The sequence below is a fragment of the Coregonus lavaretus genome, assembly GCF_964263955.1.
Source record: "Coregonus lavaretus genome assembly, chromosome: 28".
Taxonomy (NCBI): domain Eukaryota; kingdom Metazoa; phylum Chordata; class Actinopteri; order Salmoniformes; family Salmonidae; genus Coregonus; species Coregonus lavaretus.
The window spans coordinates 923857-937177 of record NC_140015.1 but is presented as its reverse complement, the minus strand read 5'-3'; positions in this window follow the sequence as shown (position 1 = coordinate 937177).

Below are 13321 nucleotides of genomic sequence, written 5' to 3'. Positions count from 1 at the left end.
GTTCTCACCCAAGATTTGACGGTACATGGCCCCGTCCATCGTCCCTTTGATGCGGTGAAGTTGTCCTATCCCCTTAGCAGAAAAACACCCCCAAAGCATAATGTTTCCACCTCCATGTTTGACGGTGGGGATGGTGTTCTTGGGGTCATAGGCAGCATTCCTCCTCCTCCAAACACGGCGAGTTGAGTTGATGCCAAAGAGCTCGATTTTGGTCTCACTGACCACAACACTTTCACCCAGTTCTCCTCTGAATCATTCAGATGTTCATTGGCATACTTCAGACGGGCCTGTATATGTGCTTTCTTGAGCAGGGGGACCTTGCGGGCGCCACAGGATTTCAGTCCTTCACGGCGTAATGTGTTACCAATGTGTTCTTGGTGACTATGGTCCCAGCTGCCTTGGGATCATTGACAAGATCCTCCCGTGTAGTTCTGGGCTGATTCATCACCGTTCTCATGATCATTGCAACTCCACGATGTGAGATCTTGCATGGAGCCCCAGGCCGAGGGAGATTGACAGTTATTTTGTGTTTCATCCATTTGCGAATAATCGCACTAACTGTTGTCACCTTCTCACCAAGCTGCTTGGCGATGGTCTTGTAGCCCATTCAAGCCTTGTGTAGGTCTACAATCTTGTCCCTGACATCCTTGGAGAGCTCTTTGGTCTTGGCCATGGTGGAGAGTTTGGAATCTGATTGATTGATTGCTTCTGTGGACCGGTGTCTTTTATACAGGTAACACGCTGAGATTAGGAGCATTCCCTTTATGAGTGTGCTCCTAATCTCAGCTCGTTACCTGTATAAAAGACACCTGGGAGCCAGACATCTTTCTGATTGAGAGGGGGTCAAATACTTATTTCCTTCATTAAAATGCAAATCAATTTATAACATTTTTGACATGCGTTTTTATTGATTTTTTTGTTGTTATTCTGTCTTTCACTGTTCAAATAAACCTACCATTAAAATTATAGACTGATCATGTCTTGTCAGTGGGCAAACATACAAAATCAGCAGGGGATCAAATACTTTTTTCCCTCACTGTATGAGAAAGATTATTATTATTAAGTATTTTACCCCTTATTTTTGGCACTAAACAGTCTCCATGTATACTTCCATTCAATTTTTCAACTGGTACTGGGGGACCTTCAGACGAGTCCTGTGAAAGCCTCTAGCCGTCCTAGAGCAAATGTACGACTGACGTGTTCGGGAGAGTCTCACCTTTCCACAGAGGGGTTATATTAGTGTGTAGCCCAAACGTTTCGGACGCTACAGACAGAAATGGGCAGATCTGCCTCAGACAAGTCCCAAGACGCTTGTGGGGGTCGTAGAGCAAAACGGAGACCACCATCGTGTTCGTGAGTCTCATCTTTTATAATAGGTTTGTAGGCCAAACTCATCATAACACTCCCTAAATAGGGACTTGTTTGGGTGCTTCTGTGTTTATACTTTACTGTTCAGAAGTGTAATAACTAATAAATCTATCGGTTTAAATTATTAACCATATCAGCCATAATAGAAAATATTGCTAACTTGTCATTTTCTGTCAATTGAAACATTCAACATTAAATAAATAATTAAACCACACTACATGTACTGTTTGATATCATCCCTTGGTTACCTGGGAAGAGGCAGATACTGTAGATAGACAGTGTAGTAGGGAATATTGCAAGAGGAAGTGTCCTGAGGATGAAAATACTGTACACCTCTGTGAAGTTATTTACATACACGGCTCTGATAAGCCTCTTTGCCTGTGTTTGTGCATCATTGTTCCTGATTCACACCCAAGCACATGCATACTGCACACTACACACAGACACACTACACACCAGTGGCGGTCTGTGCCATTTAAGATGAGGGAGGATGATGATTTTTTTAAATGAGCATGGCCTTATTTCTATTACAGCAAATTGGATGACTGTCATTCATATTCCATTCATCCAGCTCAATATAACATCAATAGGGTTAGGTTACTACATGATACTCACATTTTCTCTATACCCATCATGAGGTTGCTACAACCTAGCCTATGAATGAATGTTTACAAAGTAGGTGCACAGGTGGAGAGAAATTTCCATAATCAAGGTGACAGTGGCACATTCAATACCACCTTGCACACTCTTGCCTGCATCTAGCTGATCTAGGGTGTAATCAGAAGTGGTGCATGGGTAAAATCCCCGGGGAAGCAAGTCCCCCCCCTCAAAAAGCCATATTACAACCGATGTGTTGTGATAATTGCATTGTTTGCTCTATAACCTGTAAATTCATATGCCTTGACACCGTGATATATAGGACTAAGACCGAGACAATAAAAAGACACAGTGGCAGAATAAATTCAACCACACATTTGTTTCATTACAAAACTGGAGAGCAACATCTGTCCGTTGAAGTCCACAAAACATATTGCATGTAACAAACAGTTACATGACCTATAGCATGGTCAAACAAGGTAATGTTTCAGACATTTTTAGACTACTAAACAACTATTGATTTAGAACCATGGAGTTACCGCAAGTCACAAAGAAAACAGGATCTGCCTCCACTATTCCAGCATCATTTCAACATAATCTAATCACCCCTGCTTAGTCTAATATAGTGACAACAAAAAAAAATGATTTAATCCAATCAACGTAAACAAAATATGTGGCTGTCCATGGTACTGATTTCTGTCTGTTTGTGTGTGTGTGTGTGTGCGCGTGCGTGCATGAGTGCAAGTAGAAAAAACATGTTGACTCACTCTACTTGTAGAGAAATGCCAATGACATCCTCCTCTTTCATGTTGCCTAAACTGTCTACGACTCATACAGTACACACTTTTAGTTTTTGTTGTCCTAGGCTACCTGGCTAAAATTCTTGCTCGCTAGCCTAACTTCCTTTCATGGGCAACGATACACCAGGCCAGCTAGTTAACATTAGCATACTACATCTAGCTACATGTTGAACCTCCATCCTCTCAGACCAGGGGCACAAAGTATGAATTAATATTTGGATCAGAATCGCCGCTATAATCATTGGCCAGTACAGAGAATTAAGTAAACCCACAAGTCCAATTAAGTAAAACCACAAGTCCAAATCCCTATCTCCATCGATGGTTAATTTAGGAAAGGGATGATTTTAGCTTACTAGCTAGCCACCGGAGGACAACAACACAACAAGATGCAACAATTCACGTTTTTTTCTGTCAATAATGACGTTTGGCCTGTGACGTGATTGGTCTGAAGCCAAATCCAAACTGGTTCCCCTTGACACTATTTTTTGGTGTGCCAGGACCATTCACAGCTGAGCTCACTGTTTAGCTCAATGCTGATTGGCTATTATTTGTTGTTGTTTTTTATCAAGGGAGGCCAAATGCTCTCTGGCTTCCCTTGCATTCAATGCTACGGGAAGCAACAATGTCATACTCTTTCTGAACAGACAGCATCAGCTAGATATGCTTCACATACTGAGACAGAGGGGCGCTGTTTCGTTCATGCAGATGCTTTCTCCGGTGAGATACATTCAGCCTCTTGCAAATTGAAGGAAATGTAAGAATCACAGATAATTTTTCTACAGAATCGGCGGAATTAATACACCCCTGATCACACGCAAACACAGTTCACTTTCATAGCAGCCACATACAAACAGCATGATCCCTTTGATCGTTGTATAATTCCTTATCGCATCGACGCGCTCTCCTCCGCTCACCTTTTCCCTTTGCTTGTGGACTTCAGTGCATAACACATCAGCTGTCTGTAACCAGGCGGAAAAAAAACACTAACCGCTACACACAGCCTATTACTAGAATGAACGCGTTAGTAAACCCGCTACAATCATGCAGTACATTGTACAGTCAGCAGCAAGCAGTTTAGTAGTTACGGCGGACCCCGGTGGGAAAAAATTAATAAAACCAAAAGCTTACCTTGACTTGTAAGAGTTCCCATGTTGGATAGCCATAGCCAGCTAGCTAACATAGCATCCCTCTCTGTATGATCTGAGTGTTTGAGTAGGCTAAACTAGCTAGCTGCATTCCTTAGCTAAGTAAGGGAAAGTGAAAAATAATACTATGAAATATAGCTAGCTCTCTCTCTCTTGCTTCTCCTTCATTTTTGAAGAAATTAATTTATTCAAAACTGTTAAACTATTGTCAACTACTCACTACATGTTATGCACTGCAGTGCTAGCTAGCTGTAGCTTATGCTTTCAGTACTAGATTCATTCTCTGATCTTTTGATTGGGTGAACAACATGTCAGTTCATGCTGCAAGAGCTCTGATAGGTTGGAAGTTGTCATAATTACTGTGTATGTCTATGGAAGAGAGTGAGAACCATGAGCCACCTAGGTTTTGTATTGAAGTCAATGTTCCCAGAGGAGGACGGAAACTAGCTGTCCTCCGGCTACACCATGGTGCTACCCTACAGAGTACTGTTGAGGCTACTGTAAACCTTCATTGCAAAAAAGTGTGTTATAATCAATTATTTGGTGACAATATATTTAGTATAGTTTTATCTAAAAAGTATAACTTTAATGTTTCACTATTTTTATGAAATTCATTGAGGATGGTCCTCCCCTTCCTCCTCTGAGGAGCTGCCACTGCTATACACAGATCATTGCATACTACACAGAGACACACTGCATACCACACGGACCACTGCATACAATTGTATTTATTTACCTTTATTTTAACAGGGTGTCATTGAGACCAAGTCTCTTTTTCAAATGAGCCCTACACAATACAAACACATGCATCAATACAAATCACAATAAAAAACAAAATTACAAAACATGATCATAAAAATAAAAGTATTCACTTAGAGCATTCCCCGACAAAACGTTTCGGTAAAGTAATCTCTCCTGTGGACAATGTTCTGGTATTATATTTGATGAGGTTGAAGCACTTCTGACACCATGATATGTACTGCGCAGCAGAGCACAAGCAAATGGCTCAGCTTCAAGTGTTAATGATCAATTTAGCAATACCCGAGCCCTACCCGTAAACCTAGTAAATGATTAAACAAAACAAAAAACAGGCCCTACCCAGCCCTAACCAGATGTACAATGTCGGGGGCCATTGGGCTCGGGTAGCAGAGCTCTACACTGCATACTACACGGATACATACTACACACCGGCACACTGCATATTTGTGGAGAAATGTAACTGTTTGTCTGGGTGATTTGTGATGTTTACTTGTGTTTCCTGTGACTGTGTTTTTGTATTATATATATATGTATGTTGGGTATAATGTGTTTATTTATGTTGTATATACAGAGCGCATTTGTAAGAGACCTAGGTCTCAATATGTCTTCCCTGTTCAAATAAATGGTCAAACACATAAAATAAATACTGCACAGATACATAAGGTAGAGCTGATTGTGATCACTGCATCCACTTTGGATGGGGATTTCAACTGTAATACCATGTCCACTCGTGTATACTAGCCAACCACACTGCTATTGATAGATGAGATCAGACTCTCTCTGAATCAAGTACCTGAAACTAAGAACCTGAATATCTGTATCCCCTCAGTCAAGCCAGAAGGATATGAGAACAGGATTCAGTTATGAGTTTTGTTGGGCAGTGGAATGATGCAGTACAGTAATGCAGTAGATAGTGTCCATCCCAAATGGCAGCATATCCCCTATATGCTGATCCCTATTGGGCCTGGTCAAAAGCAGTACACTATAAAGGGAATAGGGTGCCATTTGAGACGCAAACATAGATTCAAGATGCGATAAATCCTTGTGGTTATGAAACCGGTGAGTCATGTCAGTGTACTCATCATGAACAGTCTTCAATCCAGCGGTATCCGGGGCTAGAAGGCAGGAGTACATATTACATAAAGGAGTTGAGTGGGCTGGGAGTGAAGAGCACTCTCACAACCAACCTACACAAGAATGTTTGTTATATTTTCTATATTACAGAGGATATAAAAGAGTGTATGGGTAATGGTAACAGCTATATGAATAGAGTAGCGGCTGTGTAAAAATTACAATATTCTATTCACACTGTATTATTTGATTTGTCACTTCACACGGCCCAGTCTGGGTTGAGGCAGCTGCCCTCTACTTGTTTGCTTCGTTAAAATGAGTTCTCCCTCTCCACTGGGAGAAGTAGCTAGAAGATATTTGTTCATGTGTAATTTGCCACTGCACGCTCAGGCGTACACACACGCAAACACAAAAGTACTCTCGTTGAGCTATGGCTGCCTGGCAGCAGCAGGCTGAGAAACCTCTCCCACCCACTCATCTCCTCGTGACCCGTGCTGGGCTGTGTTGTTCAGTCAGTCAGCAGCCCTGGGATCGTTAACACGTGGAAACAGAGGAGACTAGCAGGCTGCAGACTGGATAAGACTCTAGGGGTCATTAATAGCAATCAAACAAACTGGTCAGATGTATGCAGGCATGAGTCAGCATCATTTTGAACTCCTAAAGGCCCCACCTGTCATTTCAAAAGCATTACTCTGTATTTGGATGCAGAGTTTTAGATTAGCAAGAAACTGGTGCTGCAAATGGTCAGAGTATAGGGAAAATATTGAAATCAAGGTTAAGCTCAAAACCTTTGAACATTCACAATAGCTTTTTAGTTACATAACTCAGTGATAAACAGCAGGTTTCTGTGGACTAGAACCCCAGTGAAGATGTGTGTGCCCTGTTCGAACGTATACATAATTACATTTACACAAATGAGACATGGTTAGGAATAAGACAGACCATCTGCAAATCATTACCTAGCGAGTCCCCTTGTATCTCATTGTTACAGCTAGGTCAACACATTAAGAACACAGAGTACATGCATGTCATAGATAAAGACCAAAAAGTGACTCAAGATTACCTCCAACAGTACCTAGAAAGATTGCAGTTGCGTCCCGAATGGCTCGTATTCGTTTTATAGTGCAGTACTTTTGACCAGGGCCCATGTCAAAAGTAGTGCACTATACAGGGAATAGGGTGCCATTTGGGATGCACATTCCCTCTTTTCCTGATTAAAAAAATATCAAGTGTGGTTGACCCTCCTGACCACACCAATATGATGGGTCAAAGATTATGGCCCTAACCCATTTTGGATCATTGATTAGATATTTCCATGGAGACAGATTCCAAACAGACAGGGAGAAAGAAATCAAAAACATCATGACGTGAATCACAAAGTGTTCAAAGTTACCCTTGAATGACTTAAATGAGGTACATGAAGGCTTGAAAGAGTACATAGAGATTATTCATATTTGTAATTCTATGGTACAGTACCCAACTGAAACTACGAACAATGACTATGTCGGTCATTGTGCTTAGTGGATAAAGTCCAGTCAGCCACCTGTCCAGTCTACCTCTCACCGGGCAACAGGGATTTACTGTCACCATGACAACACACTCCACAGACCTACACAACATCAGGCATGTCCACAGGTGTGGCCACACCACAGGCCACAGTCAAACTGATTAAACAGCAGAGAGTTCATCCATCCACAGTCAGTAGAAGAAGAGAGTGTGTTGTTTAATAATCTATTATTTCTGTATAGCTGTACACTCATAGGGATTACAAAGCGAAAATAACATTATAAAAAGGGGCCAACAAAGATGACTAAGGTTTGTAAATATTTGTTTTCGGTTTATGAAACTATATCAACAAGTCCATGTAACCTGGAAAGTTTGTAGAGTCATACACAGTAAGGAGAAGCTCTAAACAAACCAGCTAGAAAACCAGCCGGCTGCATTAGTTGTTCCGCAGGCCAAAGATCCTCAGACAAAGGGTCCTTTCATGCCTTGTAAGTCAACCTTTTTTAGGATTGCAGATGTAAATAGAGGGTGCCAGGCGGTGGTAAACCATTGAGTGTTTATTTTTTAAATTTTATTTTTAGGAGGTAGATCAGATTTAATGTTGCAGATAGATTGTAACTTCCATCAATGTAATTGTCTGCATCACTTCCAATCCCCCATGTTTTTTATTTACATTTACGTCATTTAGCAGACGCTCTTATCCAGAGCGACTTACAAATTGGTGCATTCACCTTATAGCCAGTAGGATAACCACTTTACAATGTTTTTTTTTTTTTTTTTTTTTGGGGGGGGGGTAGAAGGATTACTTTATCCTATCCCAGGTATTCCTTAAAGAGGTGGGGTTTCAAGTGTCTCCGGTGGTGAGTGACTCCGCTGTCCTGGCGTCGTGAGGGAGCTTGTTCCAGCATTGGGGAGCCAGAGCAGCGAACAGTTTTGACTGGGCTGAGCGGGAACTGTGCTTCCGCAGAGGTAGGGGGGCCAGCAGGCCAGAGGTGGATGAACGCAATGCCCTCGTTTGGGTGTAGGGACTGATCAGAGCCTGAAGGTACGGAGGTGCCGTTCCCCTCACAGCTCCGTAGGCAAGCACCATGGTCTTGTAGCAGATGCGAGCTTCAACTGGAAGCCAGTGGAGTGTGCGGAGGAGCCGGGTGACGTGAGAGAACTTGGGAAGGTTGAACACCAGACGGGCTGCGGCATTCTGGATGAGTTGTAGGGGTTTAATGGCACAGGCAGGGAGCTCAGCCAACAGCGAGTTGCAGTAATCCAGACGGGAGATGACAAGTGCCTGGATTAGGATATATATATATACTGTATATACATACAGTTGAAGTCGGAAGTTTACATACACCTTAGCCAAATACATTTAAACTCAGTTTTTCACAATTCCTGACATTTAATCCTAGTAAAAATTCCCTGTTTTAGGTCAGTTAGGATCACCACTTTATTTTAAGAATGTGAAATGTCAGAATAATAGTAGAGAGAATGATTTATTTCAGCTTTTATTTCTTTCATCACATTCCCAGTGTGTCAGAAGTTTACATACACTCAATTAGTATTTGGTAGCATTTACTTTAAATTGTTGAAATTGGGTCAAACGTTTCGGGTAGCCTCCCACAAGCTTCCCACAATAAATTGGGTGAATTTTGACCCATTCCTCCTGACAGAGCTGGTGTAACTGAGTCAGGTTTGTAGGCCGCCTTGCTCACACACGCTTTTTCAGTTCTGCCCACAAATGTTCTATAGGATTGAGGTCAGGCCACTCCAATACCTTGACTTTGTTGTCCTTAAGCCATTTTGCCACAACTTTGGAAGTATGCTTGTGGTCATTGTCCATTTGGAAGACCCATTTGCGACCAAGCTTTAAACTTCCTGACTGATGTCTTGAGATGTTGCTTCAATATATCCACATCATTTTCCTTCCTCATGATGCCATCTATTTTGTGAAGTGCACCAGTCCCTCCTGCAGCAAAGCACCCCCACAGCATGATGCTGCCACCCCCGTGCTTCACGGTTGGGATGGTGTTCTTCGGCTTGCAAGTAACCCCCTTTTTCCTCCAAACATAACAATGGTCATTATGGCCAAACAGTTCTATTTTTGTTTCATCACACCAGAGAACATTTCTCCAAAAAGTAAGATCTTTGTCCCCATGTGCAGTTGCAAACCGTAGTCTGGCTTTTTTATGGCGGTTTTGGACCAGTGGCTTCTTCCTTGCTGAGCGGCCTTTCAGGTTATGTCGATATAGGACTCGTTTTACTGTGGATATAGATACTTTTGTACCCGTTTCCTCCAGCATCTTCACAAGGTCCTTTGCTGTTATTCTGGGATGGATTCGCACTTTTCGCACCAAAGTACATTCATCTCTAGGAGACAGAACGCATCTCCTTCCTGAGCGGTATGACGGCTGAAAATAATCTGTCTGTAAACAATTGTTGGAAAAATTACTTGTGTCATGCACAAAGTAGATGTCCTACACGAAGAAATTTGTGGAGTGGTTGAAAAACAAGTTTAATGACTCCAACATAAGTGTATGTAAACTTCGACTTCAACTGTATATATACAGTTGTGTGAAAAAGTGTTTGCCCCCTTCCTGATTTCTTATTTGTTTGCATGTGTCACACTTAAATGTTTCAGATCATCAAACAAATTTAAATATTAGTCAAAGATAACACAAGTAAACACAAAATGCAGTTTTGAAATTAAGGTTGTTATTATTAACTTAAGGGAAAACAAAATCCAAACCTAATGGCCCTGTGTGAAAAAGTGTTTGCCCCCGTGTTATAACACAACTCAACTGTGGTTTATCACACCTGAGTTCAATTCCTCTAGCCACACCCAGGCCTGATTACTGCCACATCTGTTCTCAATCAAGGAATCACTTAAATAGGACCTGCCTGACAAAGTGAAGTAGACCAAAAGATCCTCAAAAGCTAGACATCATGCCGAGATCCAAAGAAATTCAGGAACAAATGAGAAAGAAAGTAATTGAGATCCATCAGTCTGGAAAAGGTTATAAAGCCATTTCTAAAGCTTTGGGACTCCAGCGAACCACAGTGAGAGCAATTATCCACAAATGGCGAAAACATGGAACAGTGGTGAACCTTCCCAGGAGTGGCCGGCCGACTAAAATTACCCCAAGAGCGCAGCGAAGACTCATCCAAGAGGTCACAAAAGACCCCACAACAACATCCAAAGAGCTGCTGGCCTCACTTGCCTCAGTTAAGGTCAGTGTTCATGACTCCACCATAAGAAAGAGACTGGGCAAAAATGGCCTGCATGGCAGAGTTCCAAGACAAAAACCACTGCTGAGCAAAAAGAACATTAAGGCTTGTTTTATTTTTGCCAGAAAACATCTTGATGATCCCCAAGACCTTTGGGAAAATACTCTGTGGACTGACGAGACAAAAGTTGAACTTTTTGGAAGGTGTGTGTCCCATTACATCTGGCGTAAAAGTAACACCGAAAAAGAACATCATACCAACAGTAAAACATTGTGGTGGTAGTGTGATGGTCTGGGCCTGTTTTGCTGCTTCAGGACCTGGAAGACTTGCTGTGATAAATGGAACCATGAATTCTGCTGTCTACCAAAAAATCCTTAAGGAGAATGTCCGGCCATCTGTTCGTGACCTCAAGCTGAAGCGAACTTGGGTTCTGCAGCAGGACAATGATCCAAAACACACCAGCAAGTCCACCTCTGAATGGCTGAAGAAAAACAAAATGAAGACTTTGGAGTGGCCTAGTCAAAGTCCTGACCTGAATCCTATTGAGATGCTGTGACATGACCTTAAAAAGGCAGTTCATGCTCGAAAACCCTCCAATGTGGCTGAATTACAACAATTCTGCAAAGATGGTTGGGCCAAAATTCCTCCACAGCGCTGTAAAATACTCATTGCAAGTTATCGCAAACGCTTGATTGCAGTTGTTGCTGCTAAGGGTGGCCCAACCAGTTATTAGGTTGTAGGGAGCAATGACTTTTTCACACAGGGCCATGTGGGTTTAGATTTTGTTTTCCCTTAATCATAACAACCTTCATTTCAAAACTGCATTGTGTTTACTTCTGTTATCTTTGACTAATATTTAAATTTGTTTGATGATCTGAAACATTTAAGTGTGACAAACATGCAAACAAATAAGAAATCAGGAAGGGGGCAAACACTTCTTCACACCACTGTATATACAGTGAGGGAAAAAAGTATTTGATCCCCTGCTGATTTTGTATGTTTGCCCACTGACAAAGAAATGATCAGTCTATAATTTTAATGGTAGGTTTATTTGAACAGTGAGAGACAGAATAACAACAAAAAAATCCAGAAAAACGCATGTCAAAAATGTTATAAATTGATTTGCATTTTAATGAGGGAAATAAGTATTTGACCCCCTCTCAATCAGAGATTTCTGGCTCCCAGGTGTCTTTTATACAGGTAACGAGCTGAGATTAGGAGCACACTCTTAAAGGGAGTGCTCCTAATCTGTTTGTTACCTGTATAAAAAGACACCTGTCCACAGAAGCAATCAATCAATCAGATTCCAAACTCTCCACCATGGCCAAGACCAAAGAGCTCTCCAAGGATGTCAGGGACTAGATTGTAGACCTACACAAGGCTGGAATGGGCTACAAGACCATCGCCAAGCAGCTTGGTGAGAAGGTGACAACAGTTGGTGCGATTATTCGCAAATGGAAGAAACAAAAAAGTACTGTCAATCTCCCTCGGCCTGGGGCTCCATGCAAGATCTCACCTCGTGGAGTTGCAATGATCATGAGAACAGTGAGGAATCAGCCCAGAACTACACGGGAGGATCTTGTCAATGATGTCAAGGCAGCTGGGACCATAGTCACCAAGAAAACAATTGGCAACACACTACGCCGTGAAGGACTGAAATCCTGCAGCGCCCGCAAGGTCCCCCTGCTCAAGAATGCACATGTACAGTGCTGTCTGAAGTTTGCCAATGAACATCTGAATGATTCAGAGGAGAACTGGGTGAAAGTGTTGTGGTCAGATGAGACCAAAATCGAGCTCTTTGGCATCAACTCAACTCGCCGTGTTTGGAGGAGGATGAATGCTGCCTATGACCCCAAGAACACCATCCCCACCATCAAACATGGAGGTGGAAACATTATGCTTTGAGGGTGTTTTTCTGCTAAGGGGACAGGACAACTTCACCGCATCAAAGGGACGATGGACGGGGCCATGTACCGTCAAATCTTGGGTGAGAACCTCCTTCCCTCAGCCAGGGCATTGAAAATGGGTCGTGGATGGGTATTCCAGCATGACAATGACCCTAAACACAAGGCCAAAGCAACAAAGGAGTGGCTCAAGAAGAAGCACATTAAGGTCCTGGAGTGGCCTAGCCAGTCTCCAGACCTTAATCCCATAGAAAATCTGTGGAGGGAGCTGAAGGTTCAAGTTGCCAAACGTCAGGCTCGAAACCTTAATGACTTGGAGAAGCTCTGCAAAGAGGAGTGGGACAAAATCCCTCCTGAGATGTGTGCAAACCTGGTGGCCAACTACAAGAAATGTCTGACCTCCCATTGCCAACAAGGGTTTTGCCACCAAGTACTAAGTCATGTTTTGCAGAGGGGTCAAATACTTATTTCCCTCATTAAAATGCAAATTAATTTATAACATTTTTGACATGCATTTTTCTTGATTTATTTGTTGTTATTCTGTCTCTCACTGTTCAAATAAACCTACCATTAAAATTATAGACTGATCATGTCTTTGTCAGTGGGCAAACATACAAAATCAGCAGGGGATCAAATACTTTTTTCCCTCACTGTATATACACACACACACACACACACACACACACACACACACATACAGTTGAAGTCGGAAGTTTACATACACTTAGGTTGGACTCATTAAAACTTGTTTTTCAACCACTCCACAAATTTCTTGTTAACAAACTATAGTTTTGGCAAGTCGGTTAGGACATCTACTTTGTGCATGACAAGTAATTTTTCAACAATTGTTTACAGACAGATTATTTCACTTAATTCACAGTATCACAATTCCAGTGGGTCAGAAGTTTACTGTGCCTTTAAACAGCTTGGAAAAATTCCAGAAAATGATGTC